Genomic DNA, 24,214 nt, shown 5'->3' with positions numbered 1-24,214 from the left:
GGAAGAACAATTCAATCCATTGGGGAAGAGAATAGATCTGCGCCCTATAGGGGAGTAAAAGGGTAAAAAAACGGACTGGTGGGGAGGGAAGCAGTACAAGGGAGGGAGAGGGTGGGGGGGGATTTTAAAAAAACTACAGGGAAAAATAAGGGAGGGAATAAGAAGTGAGGGGGATAGAAAGGGAAGTAAAATAAGAGGGGGGGATTAGGGGGATTGACTATAAACAAACATTGGTATAGAAGGAAATAGTGAAAGAAGAAAAGGCAGGACCAGGAGTAGAAATCAAAATGCTGGAAAATACACAGCTAGTAATCATAACTCTGAATGTGAATGGAAAGAACTCACGCATAAAATGCAAGAGCATAGGAGAGTAGATTAGAATCCAAAACCCTACCATATGCTGTCTGCAAGAAACACACATGAAGAAGATAGATACGCATAGGGTGAAAGTAAGAGGATGGAGCCAAATCTAGTGGGCGTCAAATGATAAAAAGAAGGCAGGAGTAGCAATCATGATATCGGACAAAGCCAAAGTGAAAATAAATCTAGTTAAAAGAGATAGAGAGGGTAATTACATCCTGATAAAAGGCAGTATAGACAACGAGGAAATATCTGTACTCAATATGTATGCACCAAATGGCAGAGCATCCAAATTTTTAAAGGAGAAACTAGAGGAGCTCAAGGATGGAATAGATAGAAAAACTATACTAGCGGGAGATCTGAACCTTCCCCTATCTGAACAAGATAAATCAAATCAAAAAATAAATAAGAAAGAGGTGAGGGAAGCAAATGAAATCTTAGAAAAATTAGAGTTAGTAGACATATGGAGAAAAATAACTAGGGACAAAAAGGAATACACCTTCTTTTCAGCAGTACATGGTACATTCACAAAAATTGACAGACCACAATACAATAAAAATAATAATTAGTAAGGGTACATGGAGAGATAAATCAAAAATTAATTGGAAATTAAACAATATGATTCTCCAAAACCAGCTAGTTGAAGAACAAATCATAGAAACAATTAATAACTTCATTGAAGAAAATGACAATGGTGAGACATCCTTTCAAAACCTATGGGATGCAGCCAAAGCAGTACTCAGGGGGAAATTTATATCCTTGAGTTCATATATAAACAAATTAAGAAGGGCAGAGGTCAATGAATTGGGCATGCAAATTAAAAAACTAGAAAGTGAACAAATTAAAAATCCCCAGATAAAGACTAAATTTGAAATCCTAAAAATCAAAGGAGAAATTAATAAAATTGAAAGTCAAAGAACTATTGATTTAATAAATAAGATTAGAAGCTGGTACTTTGAAAAAAAAAACAAATAAAATTGACAAAGTACTAGTCCATCTAATTTTAAAAAAAGGAAAGAAAAAAACCAAATTGACAGTATCCAAGATGAAAAGGGAGACCTCACCTCTAATGAAGAGGAAATCAAGGTAATCATTAAAAACTACTATGCCCAATTATATGGCAAAAAATATGGCAATCTAAGTGATATGGATGAATACTTACAAAAATGTAAATTGCCTAGACTAAAAGAAGAAGAAATAAATTACTTAAACAACCCCATATCAGAAAAAGAAATTGAACAAGCCATCAAAGAACTCCCTAAGAAAAAATCCCCAGGTCCAGATGGATTCACAAATGAATTCTATCAAACATTCAAAGAACAGCTACAATACTATACAAACTATTTGACAGAATAAGCCAAGAAGGGATTCTACCAAATTCTTTTTACGACACAAACATGGTACTGATCCCAAAGCCAGGCAGGTTAAAAAAGAGAGAAAGAAAACTATAGGCCAATCTCTCTAATGAATATAGATGCAAAAATCTTAAATAGGATATTAGCAAAAAGACTCCAACAAGTCATCACTACGATCCTACGTGATCCTACGATCAGGTAGGATTCATACCAGGAATGCAAGGATGGTTCAATATTAGGAAAACCATCCACATAATTGACCATATAAACAAGCAAACCGACAAAAATCACATGATTATCTCAATAGATGCAGAAAAAGCCTTTCACAAAATACAACACCCATTCCTATTGAAAACACTAGAAAGTATAGGAATAGAAGGGCCTTTCCTAAAAATAATAAACAGTATATACCTAAAACCATCAGGAAACAGCATCTGCAATGAGGATAAACTAGAAGCCTTCCCAATAAGATCAGGAGTCAAACAAGGATGCCCATTATCACCTTTATTATTTAATATTGTACTATAAACACTAGCAGTAGCAATTAGAGAAGAAAAAGAAATTGAAGGTATTAAAATTGGCAATGAGGAGACCAAGCTGTCACTCTTTGCAGATGATATGATGATTTACTTAAAGAATCCTAGGGAATCAACCAAAAAGCTAATCGAAATAATCAACAACTTTAGCAAAGTTGCAGGATATAAAATAAACCCACATAAGTCATCAGCATTTCTATATATCTCCAACCCAGTTCAGCAGCAAGAATTAGAAAGAGAAATTCCATTTAAAGTCACCCGAGACAATATAAAATACTTAGGAATCTATCTGCCGAGGCAAACACAGGAACTATATGAACACAACTACAAAACACTCTCCACACAATTAAAACTAGATCTAAACAATTGGGAAAAGATTGCTCATGGGTGGGACGAGATAACATAATAAAAATGACCATCCTACCCAGACTTATCTATCTATTTAGTGCCATACCCATTGAACTACCAAAAAACTATTTTACTGAATTAGAGAAAACCATAACAAAGTTCATTTGGAAGAATAAAGGATCAAGGATATCCAGGGAAATCATGAAAAAAATACAAAGGAAGGTGGTCTTGCAGTCCCAGATCTCAAACTATATTACAAAGCAGCGGTCTTCAAAACAATTTGGTACTGGCTAAGAGACAGAAAGGAGGATCAGTGGAATAGACTTGGGGTAAATGACCTCAGCAAGACAGTCTACGATAAGCCCAAAGATCCCAGCTTTTGGGGCCAAAACCCACTATTTGATAAAAACTGCTGGGAAAATTGGAAGACTGTGGGAGAGATTAGGTTTGGATCAACACCTCACACCCTACACCAAGATAAACTAAGAATGGGTGAATGACTTGAATATAAAGAAGGAAACTATAAGTAAATTAGGTGAACACAAAATAGTATACATGTCAGACCTTTGGGAAGGGAAAGATTTTAAAACCAAGCAAGACTTAGAAAGAGTCACAAAATGCAAAATAAATAAGTTTGACTACATCAAATTAAAAAGTTTTTGTACAAACAAAACCAATGTAACTAAAATTAGAAGGAAAGCAACAAATTGGGAAACAATCTTCATAACAAAAACCTCTCACAAAGGTCTAATTACTCAAATTTATAAGGAACTAAACCAGTTGTACAAAAAATCAAGCCATTCTCCAATTGAAAAATGGGCAAGGGACATGAATAGGCAATTTTCAGTTAAAGAAATCAAAACTATTAATAAGCACATGAAAAAGTGTTCTAAATCTCTTATAATCAGAGAGATGCAAATCAAAACAACTCTGAGGTATCACCTCACACCTAGCAGATTGGTCAACATGACAGCAAAGGAAAGTAATGAATGCTGGAGGGGATGTGGCAAAGTAGGGACATTAATGCATTGCTGGTGGAGTTGTGAATTTATCCAACCATTCTGGAGGGCAATTTGGAACTATGCCCAAAGGGCGCTAAAAGACTGTCTGCCCTTTGATCCAGCCATAGCACTGCTGGGTTTGTACCCCAAAGAGATAATAAGGAAAAAGACTTGTACAAGAATATTCATAGCTGCACTCTTTGTGGTGGCCAAAAATTGGAAAATGAGGGGATGTCCTTCAATTGGGGAATGGCTGAACAAATTGTGGTATATGTTGGTGATGGAATACTATTGTGCTAAAAGGAATAATAAAGTGGAGGAATTCCATGGAGACTGGAAAAACCTCCAGGAAGTGATGCAGAGTGAGAGGAGCAGAACCAGGAGAACATTATACACAGAGACTGACACATTGTGGTACAAGAGAACGTAATGGACTTCTCCAGTAATGGCTTTACAATGTTCCTGAACAATCTGCAGTGATCTACGAGAAAAAAAAAAACAACTATCCTCAAGCAGAGGACAAACTGAGGGAGTAAAAACACCGAGGAAAAGCAACTGCTTGACTACAAAGGTTGAGGGGACATGATCGAGGAGAGACGCTAAGTGAGCACCCTAATGCAAATACCAACAACAAGGAAATGGGTTCAGAGCAAGGACACATGTGATACCCAGAGGAATCGAGCATTGGCTAGGGAAGGGGTGGCGGAGGTATGGGGGAGGAAAAGAAAATGATCTGTTTCCAATGAATAATGTATGAAAATGACCAAATAAAATAATGTTTTTTTTTTAAAGTCACATTTGTTATAGAACAATAGTATTCCATCATGATCATATACCACAACTCTTTCAGTTGTTCCCCTGTTGATGAACATCCTCTCAGTTTCCAATTCTTTGCCAAGACAGAAAGAGCTACTAAAAATATTTTGGTACAAATGGGTCTTTTCCCCTTTTAAAAAATCTCTCTGGAATGCAGAGCTTATAGTGAGTGGTATGACTGAATCAAAGGGCATACACAATTTATTGCCCCTTGGGTATAGTTGAAATTGCTCTCCAGATTGGTTGGATCAATTCACAACTCCATCAATGACGCATTTTAATGTCCCAATTTTTCCACACTCTCTCCAACATTTATCATTTTCCTTTTCTGTAATATTAGCCAGTCTGATAGGTGTGAAGTGGTAACTGGTGGAATCTTGTGGGTACACCATGCTATACCTACCTTCTCCAAAGTCAACAAGATTTAGGGGTCCCAAGAAGCTAGAAAGGAGAGCTGATGTTCCTGCTTTGACTTTTTTTGGTTCTGAGGGACTTAGGAGAATGACATATTTCTAAGAATGAGTTGAAGGAAGGGGGTTGGGGTGGCTTAAAAGAATTCTGGGGAAGACATGATACACAGGGTTTTATATGTCTTCAGAGAAGTGTTAGCTATGGTTAGTGGGGGAATGCCTCTCTTAGGACTCTTTGCTGACCATCATCATCTGAGGAGCTGAGGAAAATATGGCTAGATTCAAACCAAGACTGCATTCAATAGCTGAGTGTCATTGACAATTTGTCATTGTGAGATGCTTGGGTCTCTTTCGAAGCCTACTATTTACTCTTTCCACCCCCTCTCTAGGAGTTTGGTCCATGGAAACCTGTTCTCTGTTGTCCATCCAATTATTACCTTTCCATTTTTCTCTCTAAGAGCTTGAGAAGAAAGGATGTGTGTGTATGTGTGTGTGTGTGTGTGTGTGTGTGTGTGAGTGAGTGAGAGTGTGTGTGTGTGTGTAGAAGAAAAAGTAGGACCCTCTCATCCTCCTAGCTATGATGTCAATGTAGCCAGAGCCTGTACCTTTAAATGGTTTTTTTGGGTGGTTGATGGTTTTTACTCTCTGAAAACTATGGTTATTTGCTCTGTGTTGCATCCAAGAGTATGAATTCAAGGAATGAGACTGAGGTGGGAGAGAGAGAGGCATCATGCCCTTATAGGGTCAGGAGATGATTCTTCCATTAGCAAAAGCTGGGAGTGGTGACCAGAGTTGAAAAAAAGAACAAATCTGATATTTTAAAAACTTTTCATAGTATATATAAGTACCCCACTCATACCCCAAAGCCATAGATCCATAAGGAAAATTAGCTGAAGAAATGTTTGAGGAAGGAGGATTGGAGCTGCCTAATGAAGCTGTTTGGTTTTAGCATTGGTGTAGCAAAAGAACTGGGGCTGTTAGCCTGGCCTGAAGTTAAAGAAGAATTGAAAATTCTTTGAAAATTAAACCTAGAGCCCATCATACCCTACCTCACCCTTAGACTATATAAACTATAGATTTAAATGGCTAATTGTTCCACTGATACTATGGACCTAGCTATAGCTGAGAAGGGAGCTGTGACAAGGAGCCTGGGTACTGTATGTGTTAAGTTTTGTTTGCATGTTTGTTTGTTCTTCAGTTTCTAGAACTGTGGAAGAATAGCGTGTTCCCCAGATAGCTATGTCATAATCAAGCATTAGAGAAGAAACATCAGTGCATAGAGCAAAATGCCACAATGGGCTCAGGGTACCAGAAACCTAGTCGTCTGTCTATGAGGGAGTCAAGAAAGGAACCTTACCAGAAATCAAGCAATTAGTAAACATTTATTAATTGCCTGCTATGTACCAGTCAATCCACTAAGCAGTGGAGATTTTTTAAAAAGCAAAAGATAGTTTCTGCCCTCTGAGAACTTGTAGTCTACAGAAAAACTCACTAGAAGCATTGCTGATATGAAGCTTAAAGGAAACTAGAGGATATGACTTTGCCATCCATTTCAGTCAGATTCCAGTTATCCCTTCATAGTCAAACTCCCAGGAAAAGAAATTGCAATTGCTGCCTTGGCTTCTTCCCATTTATTTTTCCACTCTTTGTCATCATTTTTCTTACTCCCCTACTTGAATGAAATGACTCCCTCTAGATTACTAACATTATCTCAAAATCAATACTCATCCTTAATATCATAGGATTATAAATTTAGAACTGAAAGAGATATAACAGGTTTCTATTCCCTCATTTTAACCATCTGGACCTTTACAGGTTTTGACATTGTTGCGACTTTTAAAAATTAAGAAGGAAGTCAAAAAAGAGAAAAGAAAGAAAAAAGAACAAAAGATTAATTTAGTGAATTTTTAAAATTTAGAATAAGGCAAGAGTAAAGGAGGGAATGCAGAAAAACCTATGGATAAAGTCTAGGGCCATGTCTGAGTGAGAACAGTTAAATAAGAGAATAAGTATGGACTCAGAATAGAAGTGATTTTAAAAATCCACCTTTAAATGGATAAAAATATAAACCTAACAGTTATCATTACAAATATGAATGGATTACAAAACAAAATATAGAAGTAAAAATAAATAGCATGTATAAAACATGCATGTATGAAACAATAGGCCAAAATTGTGGTTATGCCAACTTGTCTTCTGAGGAGAATGATATCCCTAAAAATAGTAATGGAAAAAAGAGGATTATGGATTTTTAAGAGAAAAGAAATAAAAAATCAACAAATAAACAAATAATTTGGGTTGAATTTTATAAATAGACTTTACATTTTAAAATATTTGTATCTTTTGTTTTTACATCAATTTTACAATAGATTTCTCCTTTTTTTTTTATACATAAGGACATCCCTTATAAGAAAGATTTAAAAGGATAAAAAAAATTTAAGTAACTACCATGTTTAAGTAGAGGAGTTATAGTGAAAGGCAAAACATAATCCCTGATCTCAAGGAACACACATCTAATAGGGAACCCAATATATCTATATAAAAACAAGATACATACAGAAAATTTTCAATGATAATAGCTAACATTTATATAGCATTTACTATATGCTAGGTACTATGCTAAATACTTTATAATTATCTTCTTTTATCTTCACAACAAGCCTGTGAGATTGGTTTTATTATTTATCCCCATTTTACAGATGAGGTAAACAGAGAAGTGACTTGCCCAGGATCACACTGGGAGTAATTGTCTGAGGTCTTCCTGACTCCAGGTCTAGCACTTTATCTAGAACTCTTTTTTTGGGATAGAGTGAGGTTGAGATGTGCATGAGAGGGGTGATCCTGTCTTTTACTGATACTCTGGCCCTGCAATTTCTGATCTTTTAATGTTTAAAGACTAGATTTGATTGATGGCAGGGAGTACCTCCACCTTCTCCCTTTGATTTGCCATTCTTATTCACACTGACCTTTGCCTCTTCTGACACCTTTCTCCAGCCCTGTGATGCTGTCCTTTTGTAGTTTTGACTTGAGAAATTACTACTGATGGCTATATTTCCTTGGACAGGGTTCAGACTTTCCATCTAAATTATTCAGGACCTCCATGAACTGATGCAGAGTGAAATGAGCAGAACCAGGAGAACATTGTATACAATATCTGAAACATTGTGGGATGATCAAATGTAATGGACTTTGGTACTAGCAGCAATGCAATGATCCAGGACAATTCTGAGGGACTTATGGGAAAGATGCTATCCACATCCAGAGAAAGAACTGTGGGAGTAGAAATCCAGAAGAAAACATATGACTGATCACTTGTTTATATGGGTATATGATTTGGGATTTTGGTTTTAAAAGAATACTCTGTTACAAAAATGAATAATATGGAAATAGGTATTGAGTGATAATACATGTATAACCCAGTAAAATTGTTTGCCAGCTCCAGGAGGGGGGAGGGAAAAGGGGAGGGAGAGAACATGAATTATGTAACCATGGAAAAATATTTTTATAAAAAGAAAATAAAAAATATATTTAAAAAAAGAAAGTTTTTTAAAAGTAAAACAAATAATTTTAGGGAATTAAAACAGTGCTAATAAAGTATACATTCTTATACTGATATTAATATACATATTAAATGAATATTTTCAATGGATACAATTTCTTTGCATTATTATTCAAGTTAAACATTTATTAAAATTAAATTTGTAAACAGAAAAAAAGAAGTGCTGTTTTATAGAGGAGGAAGGCATTAGTATTAACTGGGATCAGGAAAGATTTTTCATAGAAGATCAGATTTTAGCTGCTACTGGAAGGAAGCAGGGGAGCCTGGAACTAGAGATGAGGAGGGAGAGTGTTATGTGTCTGGTAGAGAGTCAATTAAAAATGCCTGAAGGTGTGACATAGTGTCTTATTCCCTGAACAGCACGAAGGCCAGCGCCACTGGACTGCAGAGTATTCTGGGGTGAGTAAGTTATAAAAAGATTAGAAAGGTGAAGGGAGCTACATTATGAAAGACTTTGAATGCCCAACAAAGATAGTTCATATTTTATCTTGAAGATGATATGGAGCAACTGGCATTTATTGAATGAGGCAATTGCCAGATCTAATGGCCTTTTCTTTTTCTTATTGGTCACTTTTCTTGATACTCTTTTCATTCTAGGTTTTTGTAACACTGTTCTTTCCTGGTTCTCTTCCCACTCACTTGATTGCTCCTTCTCTGTCTCCTTTGTTGGATCTTCTTTGAGGTCTTCACCACAGTCTATAGGTGTCCTTCAGGGCTCTATCCTTTTCTTTTCTCCCTTAATACTATTTCACTTAGTGATCTCATTAACTTTCATTAATTCAATTGTGATCTCTATACTAATCATTCTTAAATCTAAGTATCCAGCCCTAACTTCTCTGCTGACCTCAGTCTTTTATTCTAACTGTCTACTAGAAATCTTGGGCTGGATGTCCTATCCACATTTAAAAAATAAAAAAAAAACCAAACCTTTACCCTTACCTTCCACCTTAGAGTTAATACTGTATATTGATTCCAAGGCAGAAGAGCAGTAAGGGCTAGTCAATGTGGGTTAAGTGACTTGCCCAGGGTCTCTTGGCTAGGAAGTGTCAGAGGCTAGATTTGACCCCAGGATTTCCCATTTCCAGGCCTGGCTTTCAATACATCGAGCTACCTTGCTGGCTTCTTCCATAGACATCTTAAACTCAACATACAAAAACTAAATTCATTATCTTTCTCCCCTAACTCTTCCATCTCCCTAAATTCTCTCTTACTATGGAGGGGATCCTGTTAGGCATACAGGCTCACAACTTCCTCCTCAATCTCTTTAGCCACAAATAGAAGAAGAGATATAGGACGATAGCTAAGGAGGATGGATGGAGCAAGTGATGCTTTTTTAAGGGCTGAGGCATATTTGTAGGTAAGTGTCTAGTAGACAAGGCAGGATTTAAGATAAGCAAGTGGGATAAGCAATCTGCTGGAGCAGATGGAATGGAATGGGATGGGATATCTTTTCCTGAGAGACTGGGATAAAGGAGGAGATAGTGGCAGAAGGCATCTGACCTGTGTGAGATGAAGAAGGGATAAGAGGGAACTCCCAGAGAATGACCTCAAATTTCTCAGTAAAATATAGGATAAGGTTCTCAGCTGAGATGTTTGGGGGTGGAGGAGCCATGGGCAATTTGAGAAGGGTTAAAAAGATTTGGAAGAGCTGCTGTGGAAAGAGAGATAGTAAGTTAATTAAGGAAGTATAAAAATGATGAGGGCTCATTTGAAATTATAGAACATAAATTCGTACTGGAACCAGTCAGCATGGTTTTCTTAAATTCTTCAGCTCTGTTTAGTACTATATAGAAATGAAGGCAGTGACTGGTGGGGAGAGATCCAAGGCTTGAACTTGGCAGTGTAAGATCAGTGATATGATAAGTGTGTAAAGGACTAAAAGAAGAGAACTGTGTAGAGTTATTTCAGTTCACAAAAGAGTTAAGATAGGGAAGGGAGGAAAAAGTGAGTGATGGGCTGGGCTGATGGCCTGACAAAGAACTGAGGAATTGAAGGATTAAAGGTCAAGTTGAGAACAAGAAAGAATGATCAATTGTGAAAGACTTAGCTACTGTGATCAAGACAATGATCCAAGACAATTACAAAGGACTCAAGATGAAAAATTCTATTCACCTCTAGAGAGACAACTGATGAAACTCTTTCGTTATTTTTCTTGGTAGATTTTTGCAATATAGCTAATATAGAAATATATTTTGCATGACTTCACACATATAAACAATATCTTAGTGTTTTCCTTCTCATGGATGAGGGAAGGGCAGTAGGGAGGGAAAGAATTTGGAACTCAAATTTTAAAAAAATGAATATTGAAGTTTGTATACATGTATTTGGGAAATATGGAACAAAATAAATAAAAAATATATTTTTAAAAAGATGAGTACAAGAATAATGAGGTAGAGGGGAAGATAGAATGGCAATAGTTGGTCATCAGATAAGGGAATTCCAGAGTTCATGGATTTGGAAGTAGTGCATCTGTGAATGATGGCAAAATCAAGGGTATGATTGCTTTTGCATGTGGCTGAGTGGTGGAGAAGTATGTCATGTGAAAAGGATAAGTTGAAGAAATATGAAGTTAATGTATTTAGAGGGGATCAAAATTTTTGTTGAAGATTCCTAGTATGAGGCAGACACTGGGGAGGAGAGAAAGTCAAGCACTAAACTCATTGAGGAAAGAAGGGGAGTGTCCAGGAGGTAGATAGTCATCAGAATTTTTTTAGGGAGATATGGAATTAATTATTTACAAATAAGTTATAAACTGTGTAAATAGAAAGTAATTTCAGTTGGAGGGTCCTGGAAGGAGGGGATGCTTCCTGCAGAATGTAAAGTTTGACTCTAATCTTGAGGATTCAGAGGTGAATCCTTTGAGAATCAGAAGTAAAGAGGTAGAGCCTTCTAGGCATGGAAACAGGAAAGGAATGAACTTACATGATGAACCATAGTTGAACCAGTATAGCTGCATCTTAGAAGGCATGAAGGGAAGGAAATATAAGAAGCCTAGAGAGATAGGAAGGGGCCAGATTATGAAGAACCAGAAATGCTGAATGGAACATTTTATATTTTATTCTGGAGGTAATAGGGAGTCACTAGGGTTTATTGAGGGATCTTTAGGGGGGTGACATAGAACAATTTGCACTTTATAAAAATCACTTTAGTAGCTGAGTGGAAGATAGGAGAGGGGAAGAGACTTGAGGTAGGGGAGCCAATGAGAAGGCTATTGTAAAAGTCCAGGAAATAGATGATGAATACCTAGGCCAGTGATGGCAAACCCATGGAACCAGAGCTAAAGATGGCACTCAGAGCACTCTCTGTGGGCACTTGGCCACCCTTCTCCCACCCCAAGTTAGTTACTAGGAAGGCAGAGGGACTTGGGAGGAGCTACTCCCTTCCCCATCTCCACCACACCTGATGACATTTTTTCCCATCCCCTGCTCCCCTGGCCAGCAGTCCAATGGGAGCACACAGTGGTTTAGGTGCAGGTGGGCTCATAGGCAGTAGAGCTGGAGGGGAGCAAAGCACTCAGACCACTCCCCTCCCCCCCTTTACACTTGCTGAGAACATTCCTTACTTCATCTGCCCCTTTGCCCAGCAGCCAAATGGGAGTGCTTCCTCCCTTCCTTGCTTGGGGTGTTATAGTAAAAGGAATTGTAGAGGATGCAAAGAGAGGACAGGGGTTACTGGGGATAAGGAAGGTTTTGTAACAGGGAATGGAGGAATCAAAGGGACAGAGGGAATATGGCTGCCCATGAGGTAGAAGGAGAGATACCCCTTTTGAGAGGCTATCTTTGAAAATTGTGGTTCCCAAGAAATGGGCCACCTATGATAGCCTAAGGAGATGTCTTCTCTATTGATTGATGTTGAAAATACCCCAAAGCTGGTAAGCATGGACCCTCCTGAGGTTCAATCCTCCCCCCAGACCAAGGTCACCCAGCAGGGGTCCAATAAGGACCCTTTATGGTTGAATGGTTGTCCTTAGGTTCTGCTCCTTCTATGTTCCCCAGAAATGATAGTCCTCTTATCTAACTGCAGTTTATTTAAATAAAGATGAATTTTAATAACAAGTTTGAATTTGGGAGGAAGAGGAAATCAGGATTTCCCTAGATTGGATTTGAGTCTTTCTCAGCAAGAGGAAGAAACGGTTCTGATCTTCAGAGCTGGGTGGGTCTGTCTCTTCAGGCTGACACCCCTAAAGACTGGCTTTACAGTTCAAACCACTCCCCTTAAATCCTTTTGTTGGAATATAGGATCACAGGAATCCAGATAAAGCACAGAGTTGGGAAAATCAGGAATAGAGATACTTCTATCCCGAGACAGGGAGAGTGATTCCTTTCAGTCTGAGGGCCAGGAAAAAGAGAGAGTCTACAGACCAACTGTCACTCCCAGAAGCCCCTCCCCCCAAACTGTCATTCTTGTCAATATCTTCTCTCTAACATTCCAATTGCTGTTTGTTCCACCTGAGTAGCAGAAAGTCCAAAACTTGCTTCAGTTTTCCTTTTCACAGGGGTGAGGGGGAGACAAGCAGGGTACTTGGTGGGGGAGGGGCATGGCACAAGGTCTCTGGTGGGGGCAGGCATGGCACTCAGTCTGGGGGTTGGGTCAGGGCCTGGCATTCCATCTCTAAAAGGTTTGCCATCACTGGCCTAGACCAAGGTGATGGCTGTGTAAGAGAAGAGATAGGTCTGAGAGATATGATGAAAGTAGAAATGGTAGGCTACCTTCCACAACCATTGTGATAGAGGAAAAAATGTCATTCAGCAAAATTAACTCAGCATGCCATTTTTCACTTAAGTTTATTGGGGTTTTTGTTTTGGAATTTTGGCTTTATATGATTATTCTCTTACAAAAATGAACAATGTGGAATGATGTAGCATGATAATACATGTGTAACACAGATCAAATTGCTTGCCAGCTCTGGGAGGGGAGAAGGAATGGAAGGAGGGAGGTAATTTAGATGATATTATTTTGGAAAACTCATGTGGAAATTTGTTATTACATGTAATAGGTAAAAATAAAGTATCTTTAGAGAAAAAAATTAACTTGGAAACTGAGTCTAATAATATAGTCCATGTTTTATACTTCTAGCACCCTATTTCTACCAAAAAAAAAAGGGAAGGAAACACATACTCTCATTCTTCAAGATCTAGATTGGTCATTCTTATTACTGTGTAGATAGAAACCTCTCCCTAAGTTTGTCCTACTCTACATCCCATTTTGCCTGCTTATGTTGTGTGACATGAAGGACTCTCTCCATTGGCGCTTAGGTAGAAGACAGGCTTGACTGGGTGCTCTGGTGCCAGTTGTGTAGTCGAGGACTTTTGCACACTTTAGTGGCTTGGCAGATTTTGGATTTTGGCTTCCTGATTCAGCTTAGGGTATTTTAGCCAGGTGATATTTTCTGTCTCCTTCCTACATTTCCCTCTTTTTTACTTTATCTCTATTTTGATTAAAAACTTAATTGTTAAGAGCTACTAACAGACTCGTGACTTAAGAGTCTCTAAAATGAGACCGTGACCACAATCTTTTTAAATTAATATGACATTTAATATTTTACTTTCATTATTACATAACTATGTTCGGTATCAGATATTTTTGTTGTTGCAATTGTTTTTTCCATTTACATTGTTGTCATAAATGTGCATATTTTTTCTTAGTTCTGCTTACTTTATTCTTCATTTGTTCATATAAGTCTTCCCATGCTTTTTTGAATTCTTCACATGCATCATCTTTTACAGCCCAGTAATATTCCATTACATTTGTATACTATATTTGGAAGATGGAGGAGGAAACATTCCCCAAGGGATGAACATTTTCTTGGTTTCTAGATCTTTGCTGTACCAATACACTTTTAAAAGAAATTTTTTCTCTAACTTCCTTATTTTATTCATTGCCTCCTTGGAACTAAATGGCAGCTGTAAAAGAAGCAGAATTTTATTATTGGCCCTATTGTCAGTTTGAAAGCTCTAAGTAGTATGCTAACTCTATTTTTATGTATTAAACACATACAGTATGTCCATCCTGAAGTCTGGCTTTCCTGATTGGAGAGTGCCTCATCCTAGCCACTGCTTTAAGAAAAGCATCAGTCTTGGTTCACTCCAGCAATATCTGGCAAGAAGCTTGCCCTTTCCCTACCAAGTAGGGATACATTTTTGTGAAAAAAAATTATTAGAAGACCCCAAATCCTAACCTTGTGAAACATGTCCCTGAAACATCATCTCTGCATACAGAGCTATTCTCAGCAAGATCAGTACCAATACTGTGATACTGAATTTTTAGAAGCCATGAATATCTTGACCTTTGTGAGATTACATGTCCCTGGTACCCACCTACACCCTTTCCCCAGTTCAGTAAATCAACCCTATGTTGCTTAAAGGAATCCTCTTGACATATTTGTCCTTACTCCTTGATAGGGCTTTTTCTAGCTTAATTGGAAAACATCCTCTTGCAGGTGGCTGAACCACCTGTAGCCAGAACAGTCCAAGATCTCGGGGATCACAGCCATCACCAGAAAGGGGCATGACAGGATAGAACACGACTGCCCCCTTTTCACTGTGAGTATAAAAATGTGTCTTTGGCTGGTTCTGTGAACCTTAAAATTTCACAGACTTATGAATATTAAAAATTTTACTCCACATTGAGGAATCCTCAAATTCCCTACTGAGAAACATTCCCCATTTTGATGTGAGAACTCGCCAGGATCAGAAATGGGAGGACCTCTATTCCACCCGTACTTAAGAATGCTTTAGGGAAGAAAACTCCTTGCTAAACAAAGAAAGTACTTGGATCCATGCTTATGGTGGGGCAAGGAGTTCTTTGAGCCAGGCCTGTTTTTAGAATTGATACAATGGGATGCTAGGTACCTAAAAGGGTCGGGTAAGTTTTCTCTTGATGAGATTAGTTGACTCAGCTGTGTTTTCTCTCATTCAGACTTACTGAGGAGATTTGGTCGACACAGCAGCATTTTTTCTGATTCAGACTTACTGAGGAGATTGGTCAACTTAGCAGGAATTTAGATGGGCAGTCCTTTGGAAAGCGTCTACAGTGATTGGTAGATGTAGGGACCTAGGGGAGGTGACATGGGAGAAAAACTGCTATATAAGAAAAAGCAGAATCTCTTGAGGAGATATATATCCTTTTGGAGGAATTCCTTTTGGAGGATCTCTGATGAGGATCGCTTGGGAAGAATCTCTTGAGAGAGGCTCTGGAGAAGGGAAGCTCTTGGAGGACAATCTCTAAGGAGGTCTTGCTGGAAGGCTCTCTGGTGAAGTCAGCTGAGATGGAGCTGGCCTGGTGTCACTAGAATCCTTGTTTAGGCAGACCTTGTGGTGAGTGTTAAAAGACTGACTGACTGATTTCTCTCTTATGATTCAGGACTAGGCCATATTGGCTTGATGCCCTTCATACTTATTCCTTTCCTACTCTCTCTTTCTTTGATTACTTTGATTACTTACTTTGATTTCTTTGATTACTTTGATTGAGTATTATTAATTAAAATTCTCTATAAAACCCAGTTGACTTGGGTAATTGAATAATTGGGAATATTTCCCTGGCAACCACCTTATATTTGATTTAAAAACCAAGACACTGTAGTGAAACATATTTTCTGTGGTCAAAATTACTCACCCTCTCTTGTATCTATCACAATTTATATCTTTCACCATTTTAATCACTACAGTTTAAGACCTTCACCATTTTAAATTTCACAGTTCTGTCTTTATTGCTTATATATTTCCTTGAAACTTCTGGCTGCACCAGAACTCCAATCCCAAGCCTCCTATCTCTTCCTCTATCCTCACCTTACTGATAAAGTACTTGCTGAAGCATTCATCTAGAGTGTGGAGTTTTCATTTTTATGGAAATCTTGAATCTCAACAGACTCTTCCTGGAACAATTTTCATCTCTTCTTTCCCAATAGTTTTGGAACCATAAACAAAGATCATTTCAACTTTACTATTGTAGAGGAAGGGATTGTGTTGATCTACTCCTCAGAGGGAGCATTCACCATCCCTGGACCTTTCTGAGACCAAAGTGCCCAACCCACCACTAATATTTAAACTGCAAAGTCAGGAACTATCTTGATATTTGTATGTATATCCCTAGCAATTAGCTCAGTACTTGGCAACCAGTAAGATATATACATGATTTTTGTTAATTCATTTTTAAGCTTTGCTTATAAGCTTATGTGACAGAATTTGATTACCAGGGAGTCTGAGATGGCCCTATAGGTCCATTCCTATCCATGCCTCTTGGGGTGCAACCTCTATTACATTTAAGTTGTATTTGCTATGAACCTGGCTGTGCCATCTCTTACTCCTACCTAGCTAAGAGATAAGAGAGGCATTTTTCCACTCCCTGCTTCCACCCCCACACCTTATCCCACCCCTGTAGACATATTCTGCAAGACTATCTCAGGAGGAATAAATCAGAAATTAGGCTGGGACATATTTATTGGCACCAATGCCCAGCCATAACATAGTCACTAAGTCTCTGTTCAAGATGATGAATGGTGTCAGAAAAATTGGTACTTTTCATAGAGAGAGCTCACTTTCTAAGTTACTAATATCAAAGCTTGTAATGTGCAGTACTAGAGAAGCTCTCCTTGCCATGGCAAATCCCTTCTGTGTGCATGAATCTTTGCTCTCTTTGCCTCCCATTTTCAATAGGAAAAGCCTTTACTATCTCCACTTTATCTCTAATCCTCATTTTCTTCCTATTGACTGGTTTCTTCCCCACTACCTACAAATATAGCCATATCTCCCCACCTCCACCCCATGTTAAAAAACCTTCATTTAATTTGAACACTCCTACTAGCTATCTATCTATCATCTTATAGCACTCTTCTCAGCTAAACTCCTTGAGAAAGTTACCTATTAGGTGCTTCTACTTTCCCCCCTTCTACTTCTTCTTCTTCTGCAATCTTGTTTCTGACCTTATCATTCAATTAAAATTGCTCTCTCCAAAGCTACTAATAACCTATTCATTACCAAATTAATGAACTTTTCTCAGTCTTTATCCTTGTTGACTTCTCTGCAGTCTCTGACATTTTCAATTACCCTCTCTTCCAGAATATTCTCTATTGTCTAGGTTTTCATGACATTGCTTTCTCGTGTTTCTGCTCATACCTGTCTGATGGCTCCTTCTTGGTCTCTTTTGAGGATTCTTCATCCATGTTACACCCACTCATCATGAGTGTCCCCTGAGGACCTTTCCTGGGCCTTTTTCATTTTACATTGACACTATCTACCTTGGAGATCTCATATGCTCCCATTCAATTATAACCACTATGTAGATTACTCTCAGTCAGCCAACAAGCATTTCTTAAGTCTCTACTATGGGGCGTAGGGGGTGTTCTTGGAGGACCTGCACCTCTGTTGGGAAGACCACTGTGTTGTTGTTCATTATGACACCACCTAACTTCCCAGGGAGGACCAGCACCTCTAGGATGATGGCTTAACCAGTCCTTTTCAGGGCAGTCCATCCACCTTTAGGATCCACCTGTTCTGCAACTCTCATCTATGTCTCCAAGAAACTGTAGCATTCACAGCAGTCACACCTCAGTAAAATTGTCTTAGTACACAGGCTAAATCAGGTTGAAGGTAACTAAAGGAATTCAAACTAGTCAGTGGCTTAGAGGGATGTCGACCCCAAGCATGTAAATATTTCTCTAAGCAGAATGAGTGGATGAGAATTGTAGGATTTAAATTAATATCCAATACTCCAAACATTATATACTATAAAGTTTATTAATAATCACTAGAAGTAAAGGAATGTCCTAAGTCAAGCTTGAGCCACTATTGGCAGATGTGAGACACAGGAAGTAAGGTAGAGAACAGCCTCTGTAGTTCTCGTGACTTCCTGTGGAGAGGGCTAGAGGGCAGTTCCATCCTGGAGCTTGAGCTTGGAGGAGCCCTGCAGACAGCTTTCCTTCAGATTGGTTACATAGGTGGTAAGGACTGACCCCTTTCTTTGCCTTGGCTTTCCAAGGCCTTAACGCCCACTTTGGCTCAGCCTGAGCCAGAGTGGTTCTGAGTTAAATTCCTTTCCTTCTCTCTCTCTTTCCTTCTCTCCCTCTTTCCTTCTCTCCCTCTCTCTCTCTCCCTCTAATATTTTCTTCCTCCTGTTGTAATTAAATCACTATACAAATTTGGCAGCTGACTTGGTTTTTTATTATTTGGGATTTCCCTTGGTGACCATTTACATTTAGATTTTTTTCAGTCTCAACCATAATATTCACCCTTTACATTGGTCAAATATCAAAGATGCATCCATTGCATTCTGGACCATCTCCAGTCATGCTGACTTTTGTTTTATCACTGGACTTAAATGACTCTGGAAGAGAGAATGAGGCTGAATATTTTGCGCAACTCTGCTTCACTTCAACTCAATTCATCTCATGATGTCACTGGTCCTCTTCAAAAACTAAGGACAACCAACAACAATGTTGCAGGAACTATGCTAGGCACTAGGGATACAATAAAAGACAAAAAACTGTCCAGACGTTTGAGAAATTCATAGCCTAATGGGGTAAACAACATGCAAACAACTGTGTACAAATAAGCTATATGCAGGATTAATTATAGCTAATGTTTATCAACTACATATATACAGTACATATATATTCCTCTGTTTATTATATGTATTTTTATTTTTTATTATATATATTCCTCTGTTTAGAGGAAAAGGACTAATGTTAAGGGGTACTGGGAAAGGCTTCATATAGAAGGTGGAATTTTAGCTGGGACTTGAAGAAAATAAGAATGATAAGAGACAGACATAAGAAGGAAGAGAATTCCAGCCATGAGGGACAGCCAGTGAAAATGCATAGAATTAAGTGAGTTGAATATCTTGTGTGAGGAACAGCAATGAGGCCAGTGTCCTTGGATTGTACAGTACTTGGGAATAATTAATGTGTAAGAAGACTTAAAAAAGTAGGAGGGAGCAGGGTATGAAGGGATTTGAAAGCCAAACAAATTTTTTATTTGATCTTGGAGGTGATAGGAAGCCTTGAGAATTTGTTGAATGATGTCTGTGTGTATGTGTATGTATGAAACAAAGAAAGAGAGATAGAGAAAGAGGAAGAGGCAGAGAGAGAGACAGAGAGCAATGGTCAAATCTGAGCTTTAGAAAGGATAACTTTGCTTTTGATTTTCCAGACTTTGTTCCCATGCTTCCATGTCAGTATCTCTTTTCTCATGCCCTCCCCCATTTCCCTGGGGTTTTAGCTCCTTTTTATGAGTTGACTTCCCCCTTTTAGAATATAAGCTCTCTGAAGGTAGGAATTATATTTCTTTTTTTTCCTTATATTTATATTCCCAAGGCTTAGTGCAGTACCTGACATATAGTCAGTGCTTAAATGATTTTTACCTTGTTGCCTTGAGGATGGACATGAATGGGGTGAGATATGAGGAAAAAGACCAATCAGAAGGCTATTGTAATAGTCCAGGTGAGTGTGAGATGATGAACCAAGTTTGTTGCCACATTAGAAGAGAGAAGAGGAAGTATGAGAGATGTTACTAAAGTAGAATTGACTTGGCAACAGATGAATATGGGGGAGTGAAAGAAAGTGATGAGAGTCAAGGGTGACATCTACTTTGTAAGCCTGGTGGATGGAAGGATAAGACTTACTCATCCAAAGGAGATTTATCAAAGGATGCTCTAGGCTAGAGACAAGAGCGAATTATTTCAAGCCTCAGATCTGCCTTGAAATTAATAATGTGGCAGTTTCCCAGCTGATAGCTATGAGGCAGCTTTAAGAAGGGTTTACCGGTATTCTCTTTTTTGGAATAGGAAAGGTTCCTATAACTTTTTGTGTGTAGGAAAAGTCCTCTATAATATCTCCAATGTGAGTGAAGAGATCCTCCTTTCCTAGGAGGTGGCAATTGGTAGGAAACAAAATTGTATCTCCTACCACTTCTAGATATAAGTTTTGAGATTTTTTAGTATAGTAATTGGTTGAGGGGGCTAAGAGCAAGGGAATAGAGTTTCCTGATTTACCAACAGCTAACTAATAAGGGTAGGATATAGTTTTACCTTTGATATCAGGGACTAGGAACTTATCTGGGTCCAGAGTCTATAAAGTTATTATTGGGAAAAGAGGAGACCATTTTAGCTAGTTTGGGGAGTGAAAGCAAATAAATAAATAAAAGGACACTTGCTGGATACATGGCAATTACTTGTCAGGTTCCATGAAAATAGCTTTGGGATTATTCTCTTAAGTGAGAAATGAAGCTCCTTGTAGAGGGATTGGCTATGTTTTAAGAAAAACATTTTCTGTGATTCTACATGTGGAATTCTAAGTCAGATTCTGCAAAGAGGGTAAGAATTTATTTCCAATTCAAAGAGAGAGCCCAGTGCAAAGATAATAAGCTTACTTATTTTTCAAACTTAAGTTAAATTTTATTTTATTTAATTCACAAAAATTTGTTTTCTCTCTTTCATTTTCTCCCTATTGGAAAAACAAGAAAACAAACAAATAAAAAGAAAATTCTTAGAACAAATAGGCATAGTTTAAGCAAATAAATTCTCATGTTAGCCACATCCAAAAATGCATGACTGATTTCAAATCTTGAACTCATCACCTCTTCCTCAGGAAGTGAGTAGCATAGATAGTAAGTAGCATCAGTCTTCTGGGATCATCATGGTTGGTCATTACATTGATAGGAGTTCTTAAGTTTTTCAAAATTATTTTCCTTTATAATATCATATGATATTGTTAGATTCTTCAGGTTGCTCACTTCATTCTAGTTCACACAAAAGACTTTACTATTTACATAGCTAATAATGTGTATGCTTATAGCAAGCAATATTAATTCCTATTAATTCCTCGGAGTGATGGATAGCATGTACAGTTACATAATTCTAAAAATCTTATCTTAAATTTTAAAATCATAAATTTTAAATCCACATCCTAATAAACATAATAAAATAGAGGTAATAGAAACCAAAGACATTAATCAGTATGGAAAGCTTTGCAGAAGTTAACATGTTGTTAGCTCTGCCCCTACCCATCTCTTTTGTCCTTTTCAGCCCCTAGTTATTCAAACCTGAGCACTAGCTGCCTGGTTCTGTCAGACTAATATAGTAGTTAGGGAAAAGTGTCTATTTGTGGTTCAAAATTAGTGATCACATTAAATGAGGAACATATATTAGAAACTTTTGTGAGGCAGCAAGGCCTTAGGAAGACAAGACTTCAAATCTTACAACTTACCCTTAATAACTAGGTGACCATGGAAGTTATTTAACCTCTTTATTATTAACCTTAGGCAACTCTCTCAAAACTATAAGTTATAAAACCAGACATTAAGAAACTGTGAGGTCCTTGATATATTTGACGAGTCTCAAAACCACTAGTAGAGTCATAAACCAAAAAAACCCTTGAGGAATAAATACTTTAATATGACCCTTTGGGAGTAAAGAATTTACATTTTAACAGGACACTTCTCAAGTCATCTTACAAAGGAATGACATTAATGGTAGAATAAAAGACCCCGGGGAAGGCCCGTGGGGAAGATTTTTCAGAACCAAAAGCATCTTTTCTGATAGTGTTCCAAATTATCCCACAATGTTAAGTTTTCTTCTGACTAAAAAAGGCCAGTTATGAGGCAAATTGATCTTAAAGTCTCTATAACTTCTTTTTTTCTTTAATTGCACTGATAATTTTTGTTTTTTATATCATTTCCCAGTATATCTCCCCATAATCTACCTAGAGAACTATCCCTTTTTAACAAAGAATAAAAAAGAAAGAGGGGGGAAAAGCAGATAAACAAAGCTAACCAATATATCAGCCAAGTCCTACAGCATATATGATATTGCATTTCCACAGTTTCTACAAGGAAGAAAGGGAGGTAAATTCCTATTTCTTTTCTATGAAGCCAAGTTTTCAAACTTTTATCATTTTCAAATAAATTTCTGAAACCACAAATTATTCCTTTCCATTTATAAGACCTTTTGAATATTGTATAAAAATAAACAATTTCAATCCAACTTTGAATTTTAAAGAAAGCAGATCAGCTATTTTTCACTGCAGAAAGTACTATTATAATTTGCAAAAGGGGGAATTTCATTTCAGAGTGATAATAACTAACTGTAAACCCCAAACCCCAATTAAATTCAAGATGTGGCAAGAGCAGTTTACTTCACTCTAAACTTACCTATAGAATTTCCCAGACCTCTCAGTATTTCTCTGCTACCTTTGTTTCTCTCACTATCAGTCTTAAAACCATTGACTGCCAAGATGAATTAGTGACTTTAACTAACATAGGCAGGCCAGATAGAATATAAAAGCGTACAGGAGGTGTTTCTTAGGATTCATTAGTTACTGATCTTCTGACACAAAGCTATCATTCCTCAGTCCTTTCTTTTGCTCAAGATAGCAGGTCACTTACAACATGTGGGCCAGCCTCTCTGCCTAAAATATATTTTCTTCATCTCTGCTTACTTTAATTGCATTTTTCCTTCAAAGTGTAATTCAGGGCACAGGAAGGCTTTCCTACCAATTCAAGTCCATTCCCTAAGATGTTTCTGAGGCTCTTGCCACTTTTAAGGGATTAAGGGCAGTGGTGACTGGTGACAACTAATGAATAATTAAGGGTTTTGATTTGGCTAGATACTTTCACTTTATCTGAGAAGACGTTGGAAGTACAAGAGGAGAGACAATTAGAGATTACCTGGAAGGTCACTGTCACTCAATTGACAAGTGTTAATTCTGCACCTGTATATCACATATTTTATCAAGGAGTGAGCACTATACCTGAAAAGATAAAAGCTCTAGTTTTCTGCCCATGTCTAAAGAATTGCCAAGAGCTAAAACACTTATGAGATTCAGAATCTGTGTAAGAAAATCAATCTACTCTTATATTTTAGTAAAATTTGTCAGGCACTTAAAAAAATTGGTATACAAGTATCACACTGTGAAAGGGAATTCTTTGTTCTCTTTTCTGAGTTTATACTTGTAAAAGGGAATTCTTTATTCCCTTTGTCTTTTTTGAGTTAACTCTTGGTTAAACAATAACTTAAGTACCCCTACTTAATACCTCACTAGATTTTGAAGACAGGATTAACTCTCCTTTGTCTACTTTTGGATTGAACCAACAAAAGCTTGAACTAGATGGAGGAGTTCACAAGTCACTTACTACAATGAGTGACAACTCCAGAAACTTGTGAATACTAAGATCAGAGTTGACACCTTCAGAGGCCTTTGATAAGAGTTTACTCCTCCAGAAGGTGAGAACTGATTCCCACAAACACTAGCACCATAAAAGTCATGAATCCTTTTTGGCTTGAGTAAGCCTTGTGGAGATAGTCTTCCTGACTAAAGAGAGTCTGTTTTTAAAGAGAGTCTGACTAAAGAGAGGGTGTTTTGCTGGAGACTGCAGCTTGGATCAGCTTTAATTTGGACTCTTACTCCTGGACTACTTCCGGGGGTGAGTGAAAGGCTGACTCCTTTCCTAGTTTCTGGAGAGACTAGCTTCCATCTTGGAGTAGGCCACGTGATTACTCACTATTGGCCTTCCTGTTTGAGAGCTAATTAATCTCTGCCTGGATTAATATTGGATAGATAACCTCTCTAATCCCTTCACATTTCTCTTCTTTATTGTTTTTTCTCTATTTGTATATATTTGTAAATAAATTTCTTACTTGAGATATAATAAATATTGGCAACCACATAATTTCATAAAATTATTGTCCAACCATTAAATTTATCTCTTACAACACTTTGAGAGAGGTTCTTACTTGCTGTAGTTCGATAAATTAGAAAAACATTTTTCCCCAAAGTTTTTTTTTTTTTATAGCTCTGGTCATTCATTCTTTTTTTTTTTGTTTTTTTTTTTTAATATAT

Source organism: Monodelphis domestica, chromosome 4 (genome assembly GCF_027887165.1).
Source record: "Monodelphis domestica isolate mMonDom1 chromosome 4, mMonDom1.pri, whole genome shotgun sequence".
NCBI lineage: Eukaryota > Metazoa > Chordata > Mammalia > Didelphimorphia > Didelphidae > Monodelphis > Monodelphis domestica.
This window is presented reverse-complemented; position numbering follows the sequence as displayed.